Raw genomic sequence first — 20717 nt, 5'->3', positions numbered from 1 at the left:
TAAATGATAATCCTCTTTACCTTGCAGATTTAACAGCATATTAGCACCGAATTGAGCTGCTTTCTGTGGGGAATTAAGTTTCGCATCTCATTAAATGATGAGTCGATTAAATTGAAGAAATGCTGATTGCCGTAAAAGTCCTTCGCTTGCCCTTTCTTGGTCCATGCATGCACTGTCCTCCATGGATCATGCACTTGGTGCAGAGGTTGGTGTTTTGTTTCCTCATCAGAAAGTGGAAGGAAACCGTAAATCTGTCTCATCAGCAAACCAGTTGTGATTTCTTTTAACTTCAGTCGATATCCCATGTGCATTCCGGTGGCGTATGCGTGGCTTTGCAGTACCAGGAGTTCTTTCCTTGTACTCCACTGAGGCCTCCTTTGGTAATGATAATATATTAAAGCCTGGGTGCCCCAGCGTAGGTCCACCTGGGCTAAACTCGTGGCATGTTTTCAGAATGTCCACATCGAACAGCTTTACATAAAATTATTCTTGTTGGGTACATGAGTATCTGTATCGGGTATCTGAAGTTGGGCACGGCTGTTTTGGTCCCACATTGAACAAGGATGATGTAACAGAAATTTCTGGACCGTTATGGTTGATGCAGCATGATGTTTTAAAGCGTTGGACTGATAATGGAATTTCTGGTGCCTACTGTAGTGTTGGGCTGGAGACGTTCTAGTGTCTCAGCAGGCACATGTTGTACCAGCCAGTCCCTCCTGGGCTGGCCACACTCGCACCCATCCAACACAGGAGTGACGTGGGCCTGCTAATAAAAGGGCCCAAGTGCGCGTGGCCAGTTAACAAACCATACCCACGCTGTCTGTGTGAATCATTTTAGTAGCATGTGGGCCTGGCCCACAACTCTACACCCACTTAGCATAGTGGCTTTGTGACACACTCCTCCCACGGATAAATAAGTTATAACTAATGTGCCTAGAGGCAGTCTAGCACCAGGGTGGTCGGCGTCCCCCCACTTATTTTACCGGGGGGACACCGTCCCCCCTGCCAAACAGCTGGACTTCACTCTTTGGCCTCTCTGGGAGGAGGAGCTCGGAGCTCACAGCACGCTGCTCACGCGCTGACTTCTCAGATGCAATCGCGTCTAAGGGGTGAGCGAGGGGAGGCAATGAGCCTGATGGTGCAAGCCACCTTTCGCGACGTCACTTCCTGTCATGACGTCACTTCCGGTGACAGCGTCCCCCCATTTCTTTTTTTAGGACTTGTGCCCTGTCTAGCACCACTTGCTATTGTGATCTCGCCAGTTGACCAGCCCCGGCATGTTTTAGAGAGAATGAGACCGAAAAGTATCCGACCTATCTATCTATACAGGTTAGGTTGCATTATCCTATGCATCAATGGTTTCTTTGGCCTGTGAACGAGCAGATCTGCCATCGACAGTGCGGACTGCGCAGTCTCTTGTTTCCATAGGTCCTTACCCTCTGCTCGCCCTATTGCCTTCTCTTGGCTTCCAGGCGCTCCCTCTCTGCAGACCGCCTGGCTGCCTTCCCGCTTCATAAGATCATCCTCCTGCCTTTGATTTATTGGGAATGTTTCCGTTTTCTTAGCAAGAAGCGCAGGAAGGAAGTGCAGCTCTAAAATAACAATGTGTTCATACTCGGAGACAAGGGAAAGCTTCTGTCCTGTTGTCGACGTCGAAGAGGACGGTGTTTGAATTCGGAAGACCGGGGCAACGCTGAAAGGAGCCAGCTGTCTGTTTCCGCAGGCAGCGAGATGGGATGGTTGCCTTGGAGCCTTGGAAACCTCTGGGACCACACTGCCTTCCTTGTATTGGGAAGTGCTTCAGATCTCCGTGAAACGTACCCATAGTTTAGTTAAGTGTTACACTGCCGTCATACGTCATACGTAGACAGCGCATGGGCTGTGGCGATGAAAGAGCAGGTGCATCATGGGAATAAGATGTGTCTGTGTCATGGGAATAAGATGTGTCGCGGTAAGAGGTTCCTTCTCTATGGGCCCACGCCAAGAACAATTGTAATGTGTTTAAATGAGCAAGGAAGAAGTACAGAAATAAATGAGAATTTGTATTCCCTGAGGTTAAGCACTGAATTCTGTCACGGCGTGGCGGGGGAACCAAAAGCAGCCCCGGCAGAAACGCCCAAACCAGCCCTGCCCTGGCAGTCTCCATGCACAATCTGCCTTTCCATCCATTCTCCCTCCCCTCTCTCTTTTTCTTCCCCTCTCTCTCTCCCTCTACCTGTCTCTCTTCCCATCCCCCTCTCTCACTTCCCCTCCCCCTCTTTCACTTCTCCTCCCTCTCTCCCACTTCCCCTCCCCCTCTCTCCCACTCTCTCGATGTCTCCTCGCCTCGGGGAACTGGGAACAGTGACGGAGGCACCAGTGGCTGCCCTGGGTGCTTAAAAGTGGGTTCCAAGGGCTCCAGCCCTTGGCCTGTGGAAGAAACGGCCTATCCGGACCTGCATTTCAGCCACTCGGCCCCACAGCAGGATGGTCTTGTCTATCCCCCTGCTGCATGGAAATGACCTCGATTTGTAGTGCCTGGCACGTGCATGAGAGCGACTAAACAGCATGCATGCTTCACTACTACCAACTGGTTATTTGAGTTCAGGGATTGATGCGAGATCTGATTTCGCCATCTGTGATGGTTTGCCTCAGGTTATTTCTCTTTTGCGGGCTGGCTTCAGACAGCTGTCGCTAGCTACTTGAAAGGCGTCTTGTCATTAGTTCATCGAAAAAATGCAATAAGAAGCAGTACAGAAAGAGAGTGGGCTTTGGGCCAACCCATTTCAGCCACGTTTGTTTTCATGGTTTGTCATTTCTTGGATGAGCTAGCTATCAAGGTCATGGCAATTCGTGGATGGTTTTATTGTCCAATGGTGTTCCCATAATGTTAGACTTGATACTTGGATGCCCAGACCTCTCATAGAGATGCCATGTTATTCATCAGTTGCACTTGCACATTTGTTTCCTGTCATTATAACATGTTCGCTCTATATCTTTTGCAATCTTCATCTTTTGGCACCCTTTCATTTCATATTTCTTTGAAATAAAGAAGAGTACAGCTTCCATACTGTTGTAGCTCATGATATAGCATCATTGTGGGATTTTATTTCTGGGACACCTGGGAGTGACACACAGTCACCCAACTCTTCCCAAGCACTCCCACTGACTAAAAAACAGACCCATTGGCTTTGCCAGTGCTTGTTCTCTTTGCATTGCCTTACACAGCACATAGACCTTGCTTGACAGTCTTTTTTCCCAGTCCAATTCTTCTGACCAGCACAATGTTATCTTTGTTTACCTTACTAGTAGAGTCTTGCTTTCGTTCCCCACCTAGAGAAGCACAACTTGTCTCTTGTCTGCACTTTTCCGCCCTCAGGGAGACCCTAGTCTCCCACCTGCTGTCCCAAGGATGTACTAGGTCTTGAGTCCTTGGGGAAGACCAGATATCTCCCCCACCTTCCACAGCAATGAAAACCATCATAAAGTTTCTGCAGGCACCATTGATGCCGCTTCAATCAATCAAGTGTCTTGTTGAGCACGACTACTCACCCGTAAGGGTCTCAAGGTGCTGCGGGAGGGGCACTGCTGATCCATCAATTATACAGCTCAGTGTAAAGCCAGCAGCGTGGTCAGTCGATGTTTGACTGGATTGAAACGACTGTCGCACTCATTCCAACCCCGTAGATGGTACCTCAGGCCCATCCTGCACCTGAAGCCTGAGCAGGACGGGGAACATTGAAACTGATTGGAGGTCCATTTTGTGGCTTGCAAATATTCCCTTTATGATGCTATAGTCTCAGATACTTACCACTGACCTGAGAACAGTTGCACTTTCTCCCTAGAGTTTTGATTTTACTAGCCTGGTGGTGAAACGTTTTACGACATTTTAGTCATATGTAAGCAAAGCTAGCCACAGAAATCTAACAGATCTTTCATTGCTCCAAAAGCAGGACATGAGTGTAGTGCATAAAAAAGTACACTACTTGGAACCAAAGGTTTCTTCACGTGAATGAACTTGGGTGTCCCTTCCTTTTAGGATTATATTGAATATTCCTTGTGCTATTGCAGAATGAGCAAGCCGGTGCTGCATGCTCGCACTTTTAGCAGGCACGTGAAAGACCAAGTAGCATGCCTGCACAAGTGCACCACTGTTACTCGTTTGTGCAGAACTTGATTGGGGCATACAAAGTCTAGCAGTTCTGTGGCCTGTTTGGTAAGGCAACAGGCAAGAATATGCGATTGATTCTGCCCAGCACAGCCGGTGCTAGGCAGCTAGGAGCTCTTGTGCAAGGAAATCTCGAGATTTCCCTCAGTCGCTGAACAAGAGTTGATGTGGGTGGAGGAAGGTATGGTCTAGTAACGAAGTTGGTGAAACCAGTCCAACCAAGCGTATTTTTTACCATGTCTCTCCCGTTCTATCACATGTGTGATCATGCACCTAGAATCCTCCTGTGACAGATTTAGGCGTGCTTAAATATAAACTAAAGGCCTCAATATAAATACATGAAAATGAAGTGAAAAACTAACTTTATTCGACACTGTTAGTTTTGCTGTACGATTGAGAGATGCATTTTATTTTAGTTAAAGGAATATTATGTATTTGACAACATACCGCAGTGTCCTATTTGATAAAAGTCTCTATGGCTATTAGGAAGCGTTACGAGTAAAATATGCTGATAATGACTGGTATCATGTTGTTTAAATTGATTACTGTATTCAAAACTCTATATTGCTCGAATCTTATGACATTTTTACTCTTTTATTGTGACTGTTTTTTTATAAATTGTTATACATTTTATTGTTAAACCTTTAGGGTTCGGTGAACCGAAATCAAGTTCCTCTTGATCTTACTCTTGACAATACATCACAAATACATTAGCTAAAAATACAAACAACAATGTGACTGTGTATTTAATACAATTAGGTCAATGGAGAAACTGTGAATGAGATAACGAGGCTCCAATACAATAGAAATACAGTACAGCTCACAGTGCAATTTTAATATATACCTCAATGGGTGACATTGCAATAAATGAATATAGCACGTCCTCTCCGCAGCAGGTTCCCGTGAAGCAAACTGGTATTGAAACTCAAGTGTGTGTGTTCGTTCACAAGTGTTCAACGGCCCCTCTGGTAGGCAGAAGCTGAATGTAGGCTGGTAGGGCTGGGACATCTCAGTTTGACATAAAGAACAGTGGGTGCCAAAGATTCACGTAAAGACAAACTAACTTTTCTATAGTAGATCTGCCGCCACGTACAGAAAGCAATAAGAGCAAGCACTCATATATTTGACTGCAATTCAATTACTGTAGACATTGAGTGTCCGATGTGGAGAACTCTCCGCCACTGGTATGAGCATATATTTAACTTAAGAAAAAAATTACTAAGAGTGTTTATTTTTGTGCGTGTGTGTATGTATGTATGTATGTATGTATGTATGTATGTATATATATATATATATATATATATATATATATATATATATATATATATATATTCAAAATTATCTGCTTCCGTAAAAGAGATGAGGGAACACAGCGGGGCTTGTGAACAGCATTTATTCAGTATGGCATGACGCGTTTCGGCGATTTGCCTCTTCAGATGCCTCAGGTACAGGAAGTCCGTAAGTTGCTCATTTAAAGGTTGGCCCAACCCCCTGAAGTAGTGTAGGCCACGCCCCACCCGCATCACACTCAGAAACACTCGTGCTATTCAGTGTTCGCCATTAGGAAGACTGCAACATCCAGCATGCAGTTTGTTCGTTTATGTGGTGAGTGTCTCTGTCAGCTCTTGTTTTCAATGGCTTCTAGTAAGTGGCTGATTGGCAATGCGATGGGGTTAAACTCCTGTACTGTGCTGGACCACAAACGCCGTCCAAAGCCCACACTTCCAACCACTTAGTCCCCATATGCAGCGCGTCTGGAGACGCCGGTATTCGTGACCACGTCTGTCCATATGTAATGGATTGTCAGTCGACAACAGAGACGCCGCTTCTGGGGATTCAGTGGCGATCCAGGCTTCTGCCACTACACCTTGGAACGTGAAGGAAGGGTCCCCAGTGCGTGGTTGTGGCTCCACGCTAAACATTCAAAATTATCTGCTTCCGTATATATATATATATATATATTATATATATTTACTCCGAATCACCTCTCATACAAAGAAGTTCACCTGGACACTCAGTGCTTGCTAATAATCCTTTTTTCGACAAGAGAAAAGTCACTACGCGTTTCACCATTACGGCTTGATCAAGCCGTAATGGTGAAACGCGTAGTGACTTTTCTCTTGTCGAAATAAAGGATTATTAGCAAGCGCTGAGTGTCCAGGTGAACTTCTTTGTATGAGAGGTGATTCGGAGTAAATATTGAGGTCTGCCGGTGACCTGACCTGGACCGCTCGTGACAGCTGCAACGCTCGTACTGGCATCGGTGGAGTGTTTTATATTTATTTATATATATATATATATATATATATATATATATATATATATATATATATATATATACATGTGTATATATATATATACATGTGTGTATATATATATATATATATATATTCACTGAAAAAAACATAGGTTTTAGGTGTGATCAAGAGCACTTGAGGCTTGAAACGCGTCTTCGTTGAGAGGTTGTAGGAAATAAAACTTTGCCTAACCTGAAGCCGTGGGGTCCGTCTCTTCATTTCGCCGTCCAGGAGGTTGTGAAGATTGAGATATATATATATATATATATATATATATATATATATATATATATATATATATATATATATATTCGGTACTCCGCAGTTTCGCCCCGCTCCAGAATAACTTGCCAAGGCACACCAGAAAAACCCACGGACACGGACCACAGAAGCCTTTTCTTCAATTTATTTCAGTGCGGTATGTCAAAGACGTTTCGGCTCCACGAGCCTTGTTCACCTATATATAAATATATTCACTCAAAAAACATAGTAATGTCATCAGTGATGTCATTTGAGATGTCAACAGTGATGCCATCAGTGATGTCACTGACCATGTCATGAATGATGTAATATGTGACATCATCAGCAGTGGATTGCGTGCGCGCGAGTTATAGTTAGTACAACTAACTATAACGGAGGAATTTCAGTGGTTTTGTACGAGTGAAATGTCCAACTAACTATAACACCCCCAAAACCTTTTTTTTCAGTGAATTTGTAAAGTTTTTTAAATGCTAATTCCTAACTATAGCATGTCTGAAACCTATGTTTTTTTCAGTGCATTTTAAAGGTTTTGTAAATGACAATTTTTAAATGTATTAATTCAATTATTTTTTTATACTGATTTACTATTTTTTTTAACTATTTATTTTTAGATATTTTATTTTCTAAATTCCATTATAATTACATTATACATTACGTTACAAAATCTTTCTCAGAATGAATTACTATAGTTTAAATACTTTGCAAATAGGCAATAGACTTTTAAGTAGAGTAGTTACAGTTGTTGCAATGGGCAAGACAATTTCAAACACAATGCAACATTGAGCTGAATGGGAATTTCTAGTTAAATGCAATTAGTTACTTTATGGGTTACTTTTCTAACCACAGGACTGGATCCTAGAATCAGTCCTGGGACATCTCCTGTAAACAGTCGAGTAGAAGTGTTTTGGTTACAGTAGTGATTTTTAAGGAATATTATTCTATTATAAAAGTTGAAACTTAGAAACTTTTTCACATAGAATCACCAATGTTATCCTATGGGAGGAAATTCACTTAGCAAGTAAGTAGTCTTATCGTTGCTTTTTCTTACTCAGTGGTGGATCCTGGATCCAGCACTGGTGCATCTCCTGTAAACAGTTGAAAGAATGCGTTTAAGTCATGCAGGCGATTTTTTAGAAATATTTGTAGTTTGTGAAAATAGACACGTAGAAACTTTTCTGGTGAAAACCAGACAATGGATTCCTATGGAAGGAAATACAAGTTACTGGTAAGTATGGTTAGAATTACTTTTCAGGGTCAGTGCTGGGCTAACGGATGCAGCATTGGGTTCTCTCCTGATAACAGGTGAGTAAATCACACAGGGCGTGTTTGCAGACATGTCACCTAAGGACCGCCCCCTTTCTTCACCATTGTGCGAACGCGCCCTGTGGTGAGTTTTAAGTTGAGGAATTAATTCCTCTTCAATCTTGAGAGTCCCTAGGGGCCAACTAGCCCACCAGGTACCTCCAGTGAGCGCCACAGAGCTGCGTTGCAGAGAGGTGTAAAAAGGGGCGTGGCCTCTGAACACCTCACTGCAACGCAGCTCCCTGGCCCCCGCTTGACGAATCACCGTGAAACTTTCAGGATAGGAGCGGACCGTAGCTGGCCAAAAGTTTTGAACATTTCGCGAACATTCGTCAACCGGCGCCAAAGTTATTCTAAATGGGTGCATGCCAAATCTAAGGCACCTATGCTAAAAATAAAAAAGTCACTTATCTTGCTCTTGCTTGCTGCATGACACGTCCGTCTCGCTCCGGTGTTCTCCTCTCCAGCCTCCAGCGTGGGCCCCAGCCAATTCCCTTAACCAATCCTGGTGCTGCTCTCATGCTGTTGACGAGCATGATAGAGACACCAGTATTGGAGGGAGCAGCCACCCTCAGCACTCTCAAGGGCACTGGAAGACTTTGCTTGCTCTCAACCTAACTGTCTAACATACCTGGATTAGAGAAGTTTAAAGTGTGCATGTCTGGCTGGCCGTTGCAAGCCAGTCGGTCAAAGTGACAGGCGCACTTTAAACTTGTGTGCAGGCAGCCCACCAACACTCCTCCCTGCTGCTGCCCCTCAGCAGCCCTGCCTTGTCCTGCCACTCAGTTCAGGACGGATGAAAAATACAATGGTAATAAGTTAACTTTATTACCATTTTATTTATCATCTCTGGGGCCTTTCTGGGGCATTTTAGTTGTGGGGCGATGCTCCTCCGCTCTAATGAAGCAGCCTCTCTTGTCAATTAGTCCAAGAGGACCCAGTCTGTTTGCTGCAGTGTTTCAACTTCGTAGATTGCTCTGCAAGGTCATCATCAGGACAGAAAATGATGTAGGACATTGACTTGTAACCTGATGCATGAATTCACGTTTTCTACAACAGGGTGGTGTTTTAGTGCTACTTGTGCGCTCTGAGGAACTAGCTGACAAGTGCACGACTGGACTTTTCCTACTGTGCCTAAAATCGCTCCTATTCTTTAGCATTACATTGCCACTGTGTGACACACGGGGCAGTTGACTTGGCACAGTTAAGAGGCATTTTCTACTAGTCACTGTTTGTTCTGGGACAGTTTACTTATTTGCACATGTTGCCCTCAGTTACCGGGTTAAACGCATTCTCTGAGAGTCGGTGCTTAAAGAGTGAAGCTTATATGCGAAATTCCCTGGCTATCTGTCCATGTCTTACTGCATAGCTTTGAAGAACCCCTCATTGTGACTTGGGTCGGGCTCTCTCTGGACCGCCGAACATTCCTCTTGTCTCGTGCGTTTCAGTGTAGGGATGGCTCTGGACCCACCTGTCCATGCAGGTGGAGGAGAGTGGCACTTCTGGTAAAAGCAGGACTTTGTGATTGGTGGACATTCAAAAACCAGCACCAATGAGCACTGAGCTACTACGGTGAGACACAGGCACATGGTGTAAAGGATACAGGCGGCGGCTGGTCACTGCCCATTGAATTGAATGACCAGTCACAGAAAGGACCCTGTTGTGCTTTCCTGGCCTGCTGAGACCCAGCTACACATTATGCAATCTGCAGCTGGAGGCTATTTTACGGTTGTATGTTCTTACAACGCATTCCGTTGCAACGCATGCCTTTACCACCCATGCGTTACAACGGAATGTTTTTTTTACGCATAACCTTTTCTTCGTTTTCTTCCGTGGTGACGTCGGACGTCGTTAAGAGGAAGCGGAAGTTCCTTTCCGTTTCCTCTTAAACAACGCTGTTTTCTTGCACATCTCGACGTTTCTTCTGGTGAGGTTTTTTTATCCCCCCTTTTTTTTATTAACCCTTTACCACACATGCCCTTACTACGTACCTCGTAGTAAAGGTATGCGTGGTAAAGGCTTTCGTAGTAACCACGCATGCGTTGTAATGCATGCGTGGTTAAGGTATTCGTGGAAACGGCCGCGTTGTAGTGGCCGTTTCCCCTATTTTACTTGTCCATGTTTAAATGGTTTTTATAGCAGATTAGCAACATGATGTTTGGGAGAATTTTACAAACAGTTCCACACGTTGGGAACACACCACAGTGGTGATGGTTCTATCCAGTTTATATACACATTCTTCACTCGGTCAGCTAGCCGCAAATTTTGCACCTAGTGCGTTCTGTGGCGGAATCATGGCCAGGAATGAAAATACCTTTTAATTGATTCGAGGACTGTGTAGTGAAGTTCTGTTCGCTTCCACTGCTTTTTAGACGTGTACTTACTGTAAGCCTTAATAAATGGTTTGAGAGCATGTACCGTAGTCACGAGAGCCTCCCATGAAGCCAGGTACAGTACAGAGCACTCCATCTGCCTGGACAGACCTCCACGTGTCTTGTTTACAACGTTCTTCATAGCGGGTGACTGGGCCTGCCAAGACCCTATCCTGTTTCTGGCTCGGGTCACCTCGAGGCCTCTGCATTGTTTGTTTGGTTTATAGGCCTTTAAAGGGGAAGTCCATGCCTTAGTCGAAAGTATTGGCCAGAAGATTGGAAACTTTTTTTTATTTTTTATACCTAATCACTTTTTATTTCTTATACAGGGGTAGCAGAAAAGAGGTAGAAACATATTTGAACTACGTTAGGCAAGGACCTTTTTGTGGTGGAGATAAATGGTATTTTACAGCCAGTGCTACTTAATTACATCAATGTTTTTTTTGCACGAAAAAGGAAGTCATTTTCGTTGGAGCCTGGAAATGAAAAAAAAAAGTTAATTGCAGATCATTTATTATACACTTTAAATGATTTTGCAGCAGTGGACTGTGCATCCCATCCTGAAATGGCTGCTGCAAGAACTTTTCCTCTTGAAGTAATTAATCACATCTCTTGGATTCTCGGTAGAAACTCTAGAATTGCAGAGCTGAAAGGGATACTGAAAGAAAAGGGTCCCTTGTCCAATTGGATTCCATTATTTAATTAATTTCTTGGTTCATGAAGTTTTTGCAAATCCCAAATGGCAACAGATACAAATGTGTTTACGTTTAAAACCAGTTTACAAGATTTTTTACAATGCTTATATCTTAAAATTAACTGAACCTATTTACACTATACTAACAAAAGCCCATTTTCTGAGTAAAATTCTACTGTTATGCCAAGTTTGGTGCATCTCCGTCAGTGGTTTGGGCTGCAAGCTTGAGGAAATTTCCCTGTGGAGACTAAAGTGGAAAAACGCATCCTGCTTTCACCCTCCCAATCTAACTTTCTCTCCCTGGAAGGATTTGCCCAAAAACATGCTCGCTGAACCATAGCTGACTTTGCCAAGTGATTGTCAAATTTCCTGTAAATCCCTCCTCTGGGTTGAAAGGTATAAGCAAATTTAAAAAAATGCCTTTTCTGTGGAAAGCTTAGTGGCACCGTAACCATACAGTGGCTCTTAATATATGTGATGAGCGCGACCTGACCGCCGTAACAAAATTGGAATTGGAATGGGATTTGTATAGCGCGTGGCTAGCCGGGGGCGTCCCAGCGCTGAGCCTCCAGAGGTTAGGTAGAAAACATGTGTGACCTAGGGGAAGAGCCAAGTTTTCAGGAGCTTACGGAATTTTAATAGGTTGGATTCGCTACGGATATCGATGGGGAGGGAGTTCCAGAGCTTGGAAGCATTGTAAGAGAAGAGGCCTCCCCCTGACCGCGCCTTCTTGATTCTGGGAGTATTTGCTAAATAGAGGTGGTCAGACTGTAGCTTTCAGTTGGGTTTATATGGTGTAACCAGGGCTCTTAGAATTGCCGGACCCTTAACCTGGAGAATTTTGTGTGTCATTCAGAGGGACTCCAAATGTATTATCTCCCTAATTGGGAGCCAGTGGAGGGAGCTTAAGGCGGGTTTGGCTAAGCACCGATTTTTTTTGTGCCTGTGAGCAGTCTGGCTGCCGAATTCTGAACAACTTGAAGTTTGTGTGTTTTAGGAGCTCCAAGATAGAGGGCGTTGCTGTAATCCAATCTGGAGAGGGTGAGACCCTGAATGAGGAGTTTTCTGAAATGAGGAGGAAGTAGGGTGAGGATTTTCCGCGTGGTACGTAGCAGGCCAAAGCAGACTCCTGCAGTTTTCCTTGCGTGGGTTTGGAAAGTAAGGTCCTGGTCGAGCCAGATACCCAATCTTTTTATTTCTTTTTTTGGAGAGGGAGATGGACCCATACAGGTCGGCCACATGGAATTAGGGGTGAATTTTGATTGCCCAACACCAGAAGCTCCGTTTTATCGCCGTCATGTTTAAGGAGAGATCTGTTCATCCAGCCGAAGATTTCTTTCAGACAGGAGCATACATTTTCGGGGGAGTGTTCGGTCTGATTTAGTGAGACGACAAGTTGGGTGTTGTTTGCGTACGTGACCAATTTAATTCCGAAAGGGGCTACAATTTCCTCCAGTGTAAGTGTAAGAATTTTAATTACACATATGAGAAATTTACAAATAGAAGACAACCTTATCTAGACTTGAAACTTGGATCCGTGGTCAAAAAATGCCTTTGTACGTGTTAGGCATTCATACATGCGGCTTCTGCAGTTTGAGGGGGTCACATATTAATACTGTTGATAAGAATAGACAGTGTCACTTTTGTAATTCTTCTTCTGAAACTATAGACCATATACTTTGTCTGTGTCCTCCTCTGCAGGATTTGATGAGCAAGTACTTGAAATCACTCTTTTGAGAAAGGAGTATAAAAACACTCAAAGATGCAACAACATATTGGTTTGATGGAAGCTCAAACAAGATAATTGGGTGTACAACCAAATTTCTTTCATTGGTGTGGTTGCGCCTAAAGGACTGGCAGAAAGAAATGTGTCCGACTATGGCAAATGTAAACATTTTAATTAATGATATTCGTCTTTCACTTAAGAGTTTTCTTTTATTTGATGAAAGATAATGATAATTCCGTTTAATTTCCTCGTTATTTATTTGGTGGTTTCTTTTCACTTTTTATTGCATTGTATTGATTTTTTTAATTGAAATTAGGCAATAAACATTCACTTATATATTTATGTCTAAATATAAATACATTGAGGAACAAAAGAACAGCAGTATTTATTAAGTTGTTGTATTTGAAAGAGTTACAAAAATATGATAACAGAGCAGCAGAGACAAGGGCGAAACAGGAGTTCCTCTACTACTGTTAATCTGCGAGGATTTTGTGTTGATGTATCATGAATTTCTTTTGACATGCTAAGTTCTGACAGCAACTCCTTTGCAGGCAAAAGTGTTTAAAAAATGTGAAACTCCTCAACTCAGCAATAATTTGGAGAACCATGACTGTCTGAGAGACAGATAGGCTACAGTCTGGCCTGTGCACAGGGACAGTCGTGATGGATGTCTTTGAACAGCTGCTGCCAGCTCTATACAGGATATGGCAGTGATTGTGGTGATGCTGAACTGTTTGTGGATTTTGACGTGAATGAGCAGAGCATTCTAGTCATGGGATGGAAGGAGTAAGCTGGATTGATACTTTTTTCAGATTTAACTGCAAAATCTACTTGAGTAGGCCAGGGCAAGTTTAAGGCTCATTTGACAAAGGTCATCCATCTGTGTGTCCGGTGGGGGTCACTATTGTCACTTCTCTAAGCCCTACCTAATTGACTTTGACACAGCATTTCATAAAATCTCTTTGCAGATCAAGTATCTGACTTTTGAGCTAGCTGAGTTGTGGAATGCATTGCTTGGATTTAGTAGACAAGGCCCATGATGGGTACAGTCAGAAAGCGGTTACAGTCGCTTTTGCTCATCCATTAAGTGAATTGAATAGGATGCCAGTTGGTTTGAGTACTTTGCCAATAACATGACTGAATACGAGAGAAATTCAGCTTTGTTAATAAACCGTTTCATAAATTAATACTACTTTTATTCCCAATGTTCCTATTTGTGATAATTGGAAAAAGTGAAGACTGGCACAAGTTCAAATATTTGGGCATTAGGGCTCGGCTAATAGGCCTACTGAATAGTATAAATCCACTGCAGTTTTCAGAACGACTAGCACATTTTCCACTGAAGCTCACTACACGTGAATTCACCTTGCAGATTTTGATTAAGGATATCCTGAAAGTCTTTGACGAGAGCCTAGCATTCATTGAGTCGACGACCATAGCCCTATTCTAGATGTGAAACAAAGCCTGAGATCCACAGCCTGGCAGATCTAAACTTGGAGAGACCCATTATAGCCAAATGGGTGCTGTGGCATAGTATCTAGAATTATGTGGCACAGAGCACTTATTTCGGTGATGGGGGTTGAAACGTTATGCTACATAACAATTTAAGCTAGCATGTCTTTGCCATGAAAATCCACGTTATTTAAATATTTATAAAGCTTATTTGTAATGACGAGAGTGGTAAGATATGCACTTTTTAAGGGGTAAAAAGATGCATTCGAGGACGTTAAAATAAGTAGGTATACCTTCATCGTCTTCCTAAATATTACAATACTATCCCTTTATCCAGTCATCCAGAAGGCACTTGCAGTTTGAGCGCTATTCTTCAATCGCCCATATTTTTACTATATTACCCTCTTTAATGTTTATTGTTATTTTAATTACCATTAAATCATAGACTGTTAAGAATTGGTGTGTTTACTTTGGTCTTTTCTGCAAAAAGTCACAATTTGAAAGGTGAATCGTTTAAAAGTACCCTCCATAAGTCTTTGATATTATGCTTCAGGTGGTTTGAAACTTTTAATATCAGTCATTAAATAATTGTTTTGGTGAAAATATCCAAATATGTAACAAATGCTGGATTATGGGAATATCCCTTAAACCCTGTATTAGCCATGCCCACAGAACTGCATAGTTCAAGTGAATGTATACCAAAGGCTTCAAGTTCTGAATTGTTTTTATAAAGTGGAACTTTAAAAAAATGTATTTTAAATAAAAGAAAAAGTTGAGTCAGCGGTGGGTATGCTAGTTAGTAACACATGGACACAACAAGTGTTAATTTTGACAATTGATCTTTACAGACTATTGAAATGTTTTCAAGACTATTGACATATTCATTTAAGCGAATTCTGTGTATGAAAAATGATAGGCGTAACTGAAGTTCTACTTTTTCATTTTTCTTTGAGGCTTTGCTGCCAAGTGACATTTTGGTGCCTTGCATGACAAAGTGAAAATGCCCACTAGATTGCAAGAGCGTCGGATGCAAGTGGAACAGTTTTACATATTTTGGCCCTTAGTCTGGCCTTAGGATAAGACCACCCTTAGTCTAGCCCAAGACCATCCTTGAAAGCTAGTGGCTCAGGTCAGTTGCCATGTGTTAAGTCACTAGGCCCAGGTAATCAAGTGTTCTGTATACAACCCCCATCTGCTGCATTTATATCTGGTTATTGTTGGTTGTAAATTAGAACTTGGGCAATGCAGTTTATTGGGCTCTGTTATTTCCTGCTGCAGGTATCCTTGCTGTAGTGTCCATAGATGGATGCAGAAGGGCATGTGGGCTTCACCATTTATGACCTAGATTTAGGGTGTCCTTTATAGTGACAGACAGACGAGGATGTGGACTCGGATGAAATATGCTCATATTTACCAGCAATGGACTATCTTTCAATATGAAATCATCAATATTAAATGAGTGCTCAGCGGAGAATAATTGAATTTTTAGGTAGCTCTCTGAAGTTCGATGGTTTCGTTTTGGCCTCTGATATTTAGAGGAATTGTTAAATAAAACTAAAGATCTTAAAACCAAACAATCTTTTTTTTTTTTTTTCAATTAAAAGGAAGGGGATGCGAGGATTTCCAAGAGTTACTAACCGCATTGCGACTGGCATGCACCTAAAAAAATTTTTTGTAATAAAATAGTATATCCAGTAAGAAGAATACTTTATTTCCACAAGAAGAGGTGTAATGACATGTAGAACTCATTCCACGTTTGCGTATTCGCAAATAGTTCTAGATAATAAAGTGAAGGTCAGCATATGCGAGTATCTGCTTTTGGAAGAGACACCAAGTTTGTCAATGTTCTAAAGTAGAGTGATGGAGATGTGTGTTAGCCAACATGTGAGGGAGACCACCACCCACAACCAGACATGCCTTGCGCCTCCCTGCGCTTGCTAATGCTTCGCATTGTGATCTAGTTGCACTCCGTATGCTCCTAATTTAAAGTATCATTCATGGATGAACAGCGGATCCAACCAGTGCAGAGGAGAAGAGACCCGCCAGGTTCGGTGGATGTTACTGCTTGCGAGCTGTATTAAAAAAATAAAGTTTAGTAAGTACAACCATAGGAGGGATTTGGCAGCCTTCAGAGCTTCCTGTGTTGTTGATTGTTTCCCGGAAACTCTGGCAGAAGGCTAAATGTAGACCCTCTGTGACCTTCACCACTGCGGAAGGTAAATCAATTCTGGCAGCTTGTTTTCCAAATTATATCCGGAGGATCCTCTGTGCAACCGATTTAACAGAACTAATTAAAGATGCATCTTCCCATGGATTTCTCTTTTAACAATGAGAGGATTGTGGTGCATGCATGTGGTTTAAACCAGAGTCTTAATCTTGACTGAGAAAGAGTGAAGGCAAACAGTAAAGTGAACAAGCATTTGCAATGCAATTGGTCTCGCCTTGGGGACATTATATGTATTTAGCTATGCAGCACATTAGCCTGGGTGCTGAAACATCTACTGTTCTTTAACATGGATGGAAAATAAGCACCAAACTGCGTGACACGCCAGGTGTGGGAACACATGGAGATACATATTGCCTTTCAGTAGGAAATGGTATAGTCCAAAGCTCTGTTTGTAATATAAATTCAGGGCCTTCAGTGTTCATATCACTGAAAATACAAGATTTGAAAAAAAATATTATTGTCTACGAGTGCTTGTGGAGGCAATTTCTATGGACTGGAATCTAGAGAATGCTAAAGTGATTATGGTATTTTACTGACCTCCGCTGGTCATTTTCTATCAAAGTTAAATGGAGGCAGTTGCCAGAAACATTACAAAAAGGAAAGTCCCTCAGCAGAAGGCAATTGTGGTATTTTACTGACCTCTGCTGGTCGTTTTTCATCCAGACAGTTATATATAGGCAGTTGAACAGAAAAAAAAGTCCCTACGCGGAAGCAGACAAGTCCTAGGGCTGATCTCCAGAGCCCACAAAGTACATATACATAAGTATATACTAAAGTATATACTAAAGTATATACAAGAGGTCTAGAATGCTCGACCTAAAAAGGGGCATTTGACCGTGGAAACTTAAATGGAACATCATTTCAAAAAATTATTGTTTTGCAGTTGGTGTAGCAGTAAATATACATTCACCATGATAATCTATATAGACACCTTCCCTGCAGCTTTTTTAAAAACTTTTTTACTTTTTTAGCTGTTTTGATATCCTCATGCAATAATAAAATAAATAGATAAATAAAAATACATACATAAGTAGAGTGGCTTCTTGTTAGCCCTCTTTATTCATTGGTCTTTACAATTGTAATTCATATTTTGCTCCCGCTCACTGCAGCATTAGGGTAATGGGTCAATGGTATTTCAAGCCATTGGCTCTATAGCACAGTGAGTGGTGACATTATTGCCTGATTACATTTGCACATCCACCTAAAACAAGTGCATTTAAGTAACCAGGCTTGGTGGACCAATACTTTAATTTGCCTATTGTGTTTTTTGTTTCCAATCATCATCATCATTATCCTTTTTATTTTTTTGTCAACCGTTTGAATTGATATAACCCGATCGTACAGCTCAAATACAAAGTCTTCAGTAACTTTCCTTTGTGCCAATACAACAAAAAGTCTGTTCATATACCTGTTTTAAATTACACCTCCCTGCTATGGAGCACCTGAACTCTTCTGTCGAAATCATATATATTTTTTTTAATTTAACACTTTTATTTCAAGCACATAGCTAACATATTTAAGCAGCGGCATGTTTTCTTTTTTTCTTTTTCTTTTTATTTGTGTGGCAATAAAAAATAAAAAAGAGCCAATTGCACATTCTTGCAAACACCAGACCTATTGCCCGTTTTCAAGGGATTTTGCCATGGATTCAAAGAATAAACAAAGTATTTGTCAGATGGAATTGCTACGCCGATGTAATATACTTTATTGAATTAAACCTTTTTGTCGCGTATGCAAATTGTCAACAAGAACCCCAATGGATAAAGATGATAAAATAAATACTTAGGAAGATCGCCTGCAAAGAAGCTCAGACAATTCGCACAATGCAAACTAGAAGCTCTTTTATCATATTGGAATTCCTGTCATGCCAACCTCAAATCTGAGCTCTTGAGGCAAAGATCCCCACTTTCACTGGCTTAATGCAGAAAGAAGGGCACATTTATTCTGAAGTCAACCAGCCCTGGAAACCGCAGTAATGCTTTTGTATTCCGAGTTTTACATGCAATTAAAAAAATGGGCGAATGTTCTGAATGGCTTTCTAATTAATTAATTAAAGTGACAAAATACAAAGAATTTTTAAAGCCGGTTGGGTAAGCTGGGGTTGTTATCGCTAGAGCTGAGTGTGTTCTGCATGACTGCTGCAAAATGCATGCTTAATTGTTGTTTAGGGATTAATTGTTCCTTCCATATGCTAGTCCTTATCTTTTGATTGGGCAATAGACTACTCTTTTGCCATATTACGTACTACTAACTGCCTTTTCAGAAATACAGTCGATGGCAGCTAAAACACACATTTAATTGTGTTCCTGCGGCACAGATGGCTGGTCTGAGATCTTGTTCATTGAAATACAACTTTGTAATTGGAAGCACCTACTTGGTATAAATTAGACTGGGGTTGATTGTTTAGAATTTCTTTCATGAAAATGTATCCAAAGTGCCCAAAAAATCATGCAAAATTACACGAAACAACTGCTTCAACATTTTGCATTCTGTTTTGGCACAAAATGTGTCCTTGTGCCCATTTGTGATATGACAACACAATTGAGACCACAAACATAGCTCAAAATTGCTCGTGGCGGGAACAAGAGTTGCTTGGCTTCAGTTTGTTGGAATTCTGGCAATGCCCCTGTGTTATGTTTTTTACTTGAAGTCTCAGTTGTGAGATGTGACATAGTGGTCTAGTCTCCGGCATTTGGCGTAACAATTGAAATGCAAAATGCTGGAAACTATTTGAGATTACAACGGCATAAACTGAGTTTCTCCCGGGCCTACTGTAGATGCTCCAGACAGCCAAGCACACGTTGGGCTTAGCGTTGGAAGTCAATGTGTCTAGTCTTGACATCATGCACTGAGGTTTCTGAGATGACTTGATCTTCCAAGGTCATCACCCTTCATTCATGGTATGGGTACCCTTTGAAGTCCTTATAGCTTGCAAAAAACACATCTCTTCATATGATTTTCTTGAATTGCGTGAATGAGAGCAGCCCTACTGAACTAATCCATGACAACCATGCAAGATTATGCTAATTCGTCTTCAGTGCCAATAGAACACGTGTCCATTTTAATTCAGCTCAATATTTATTAAAAAACTTTCAAAAGTTGATTCTATCTCAACTCCTCTTACCGCATACGAAAAGACAACGAGCACTCAGAGAGGTGTCCTTCGTCCCATAACCGTTTACTATGTCATTTCTGTGTAACTGGGACACAGGAAATATTCTTCTGCTAATGTTTATTGGACTTTCTCAATCATAATAATTGTCCCACTGGAGGTTAATGTCTGTTTGTTCACGACTTTCGCCTTCATGGTGATGATTTACAAATTTGGTGATATGGGCTTGTGAACTTCATTACCATAAAATTCTACAAATGTACGATTCTTCCTATATGTTCTTAATTCAGTGCCTTTAGTATTATTTTTGGGGCAGGTTTCTTTAGCACAAAATAACAACACCAAACGAGTCACTTTAAAATGTTGTGGGAGGAACACAACACTGTAGGAATAGAAGTTTGGATGGATGTGCCCAGCGAGTGGTTTGAAAGCTTGGATTGAAAGTAAGGTCTGGGACAGAAAATAGACTGGACTCACCAATAAGCAAAAATGAAGTACATCCAGTAAAACTGCAATAACAAGCATACATACACAATTCTGGACACAAATTCGAGCAACAAGTGGGTTCCTTTTTTACAGAAGTCAAGGACACAGATAAACAATGCCAGTGTGCATGCTCTCTGATGTCATTGTAAGGAATTAAAACTAATATTCTAACTAGCGAAATTAGCAGCTCAACAGAAAAGATCTGTGTTGGATTACAGAGCAATGTGCAGTTTATTACAGGCAATCGTTCCTCCAGTTAAAGTTTGGCTGGCTCAGATACAGTAAGTGCGCTGTGACAGGCTGTGCGGATGTGGTCTGCATGCAGCAGGCTGCTAGGAACTCTGTAACAAGGGCTGTACGGATCTCAGTTATTGAGTGATATGCCTTGATGCGAGATTCAGGAAATGAACGCTGTGGTCTTAATTATTTCCTTGAAAAGCGTCCTCTGCCTATGTGGATGGAATGCAGAGCAGCCTTCCGCAGAGATGCCTTAATCTGCATATTGACCGAAAATAAGTTAGGTAGGAAATTCTGTGTGCAGGCAGCTACATTAAGAGATCTGTACGTGTGGATCGATGGTGGTGTGTTGTGCTTGTGAGCGAGAGCAGCTCTTGCTAGGCTTGAAGGCCCGCAGGAGGCGT

At 41.8% G+C, this 20717-nt stretch overlaps 1 protein-coding gene across 9 annotated transcripts in view; it reads left to right on the top strand.

The window, feature by feature from the left end:
* Positions 1–20717, top strand: part of FMNL2 (formin like 2) — a 569063-nt gene that overhangs the window by 111137 nt on the left and 437209 nt on the right. The gene's annotated exons all lie outside the window — the stretch shown is intronic.

This window comes from Lissotriton helveticus, chromosome 3_1 (genome assembly GCF_964261635.1).
Source record: "Lissotriton helveticus chromosome 3_1, aLisHel1.1, whole genome shotgun sequence".
In the NCBI taxonomy this organism is placed as follows: Eukaryota; Metazoa; Chordata; class Amphibia; order Caudata; family Salamandridae; genus Lissotriton; species Lissotriton helveticus.
Note: the sequence above shows the minus strand (reverse complement) of the source record. Positions and strands in the feature narration are given on the sequence as shown.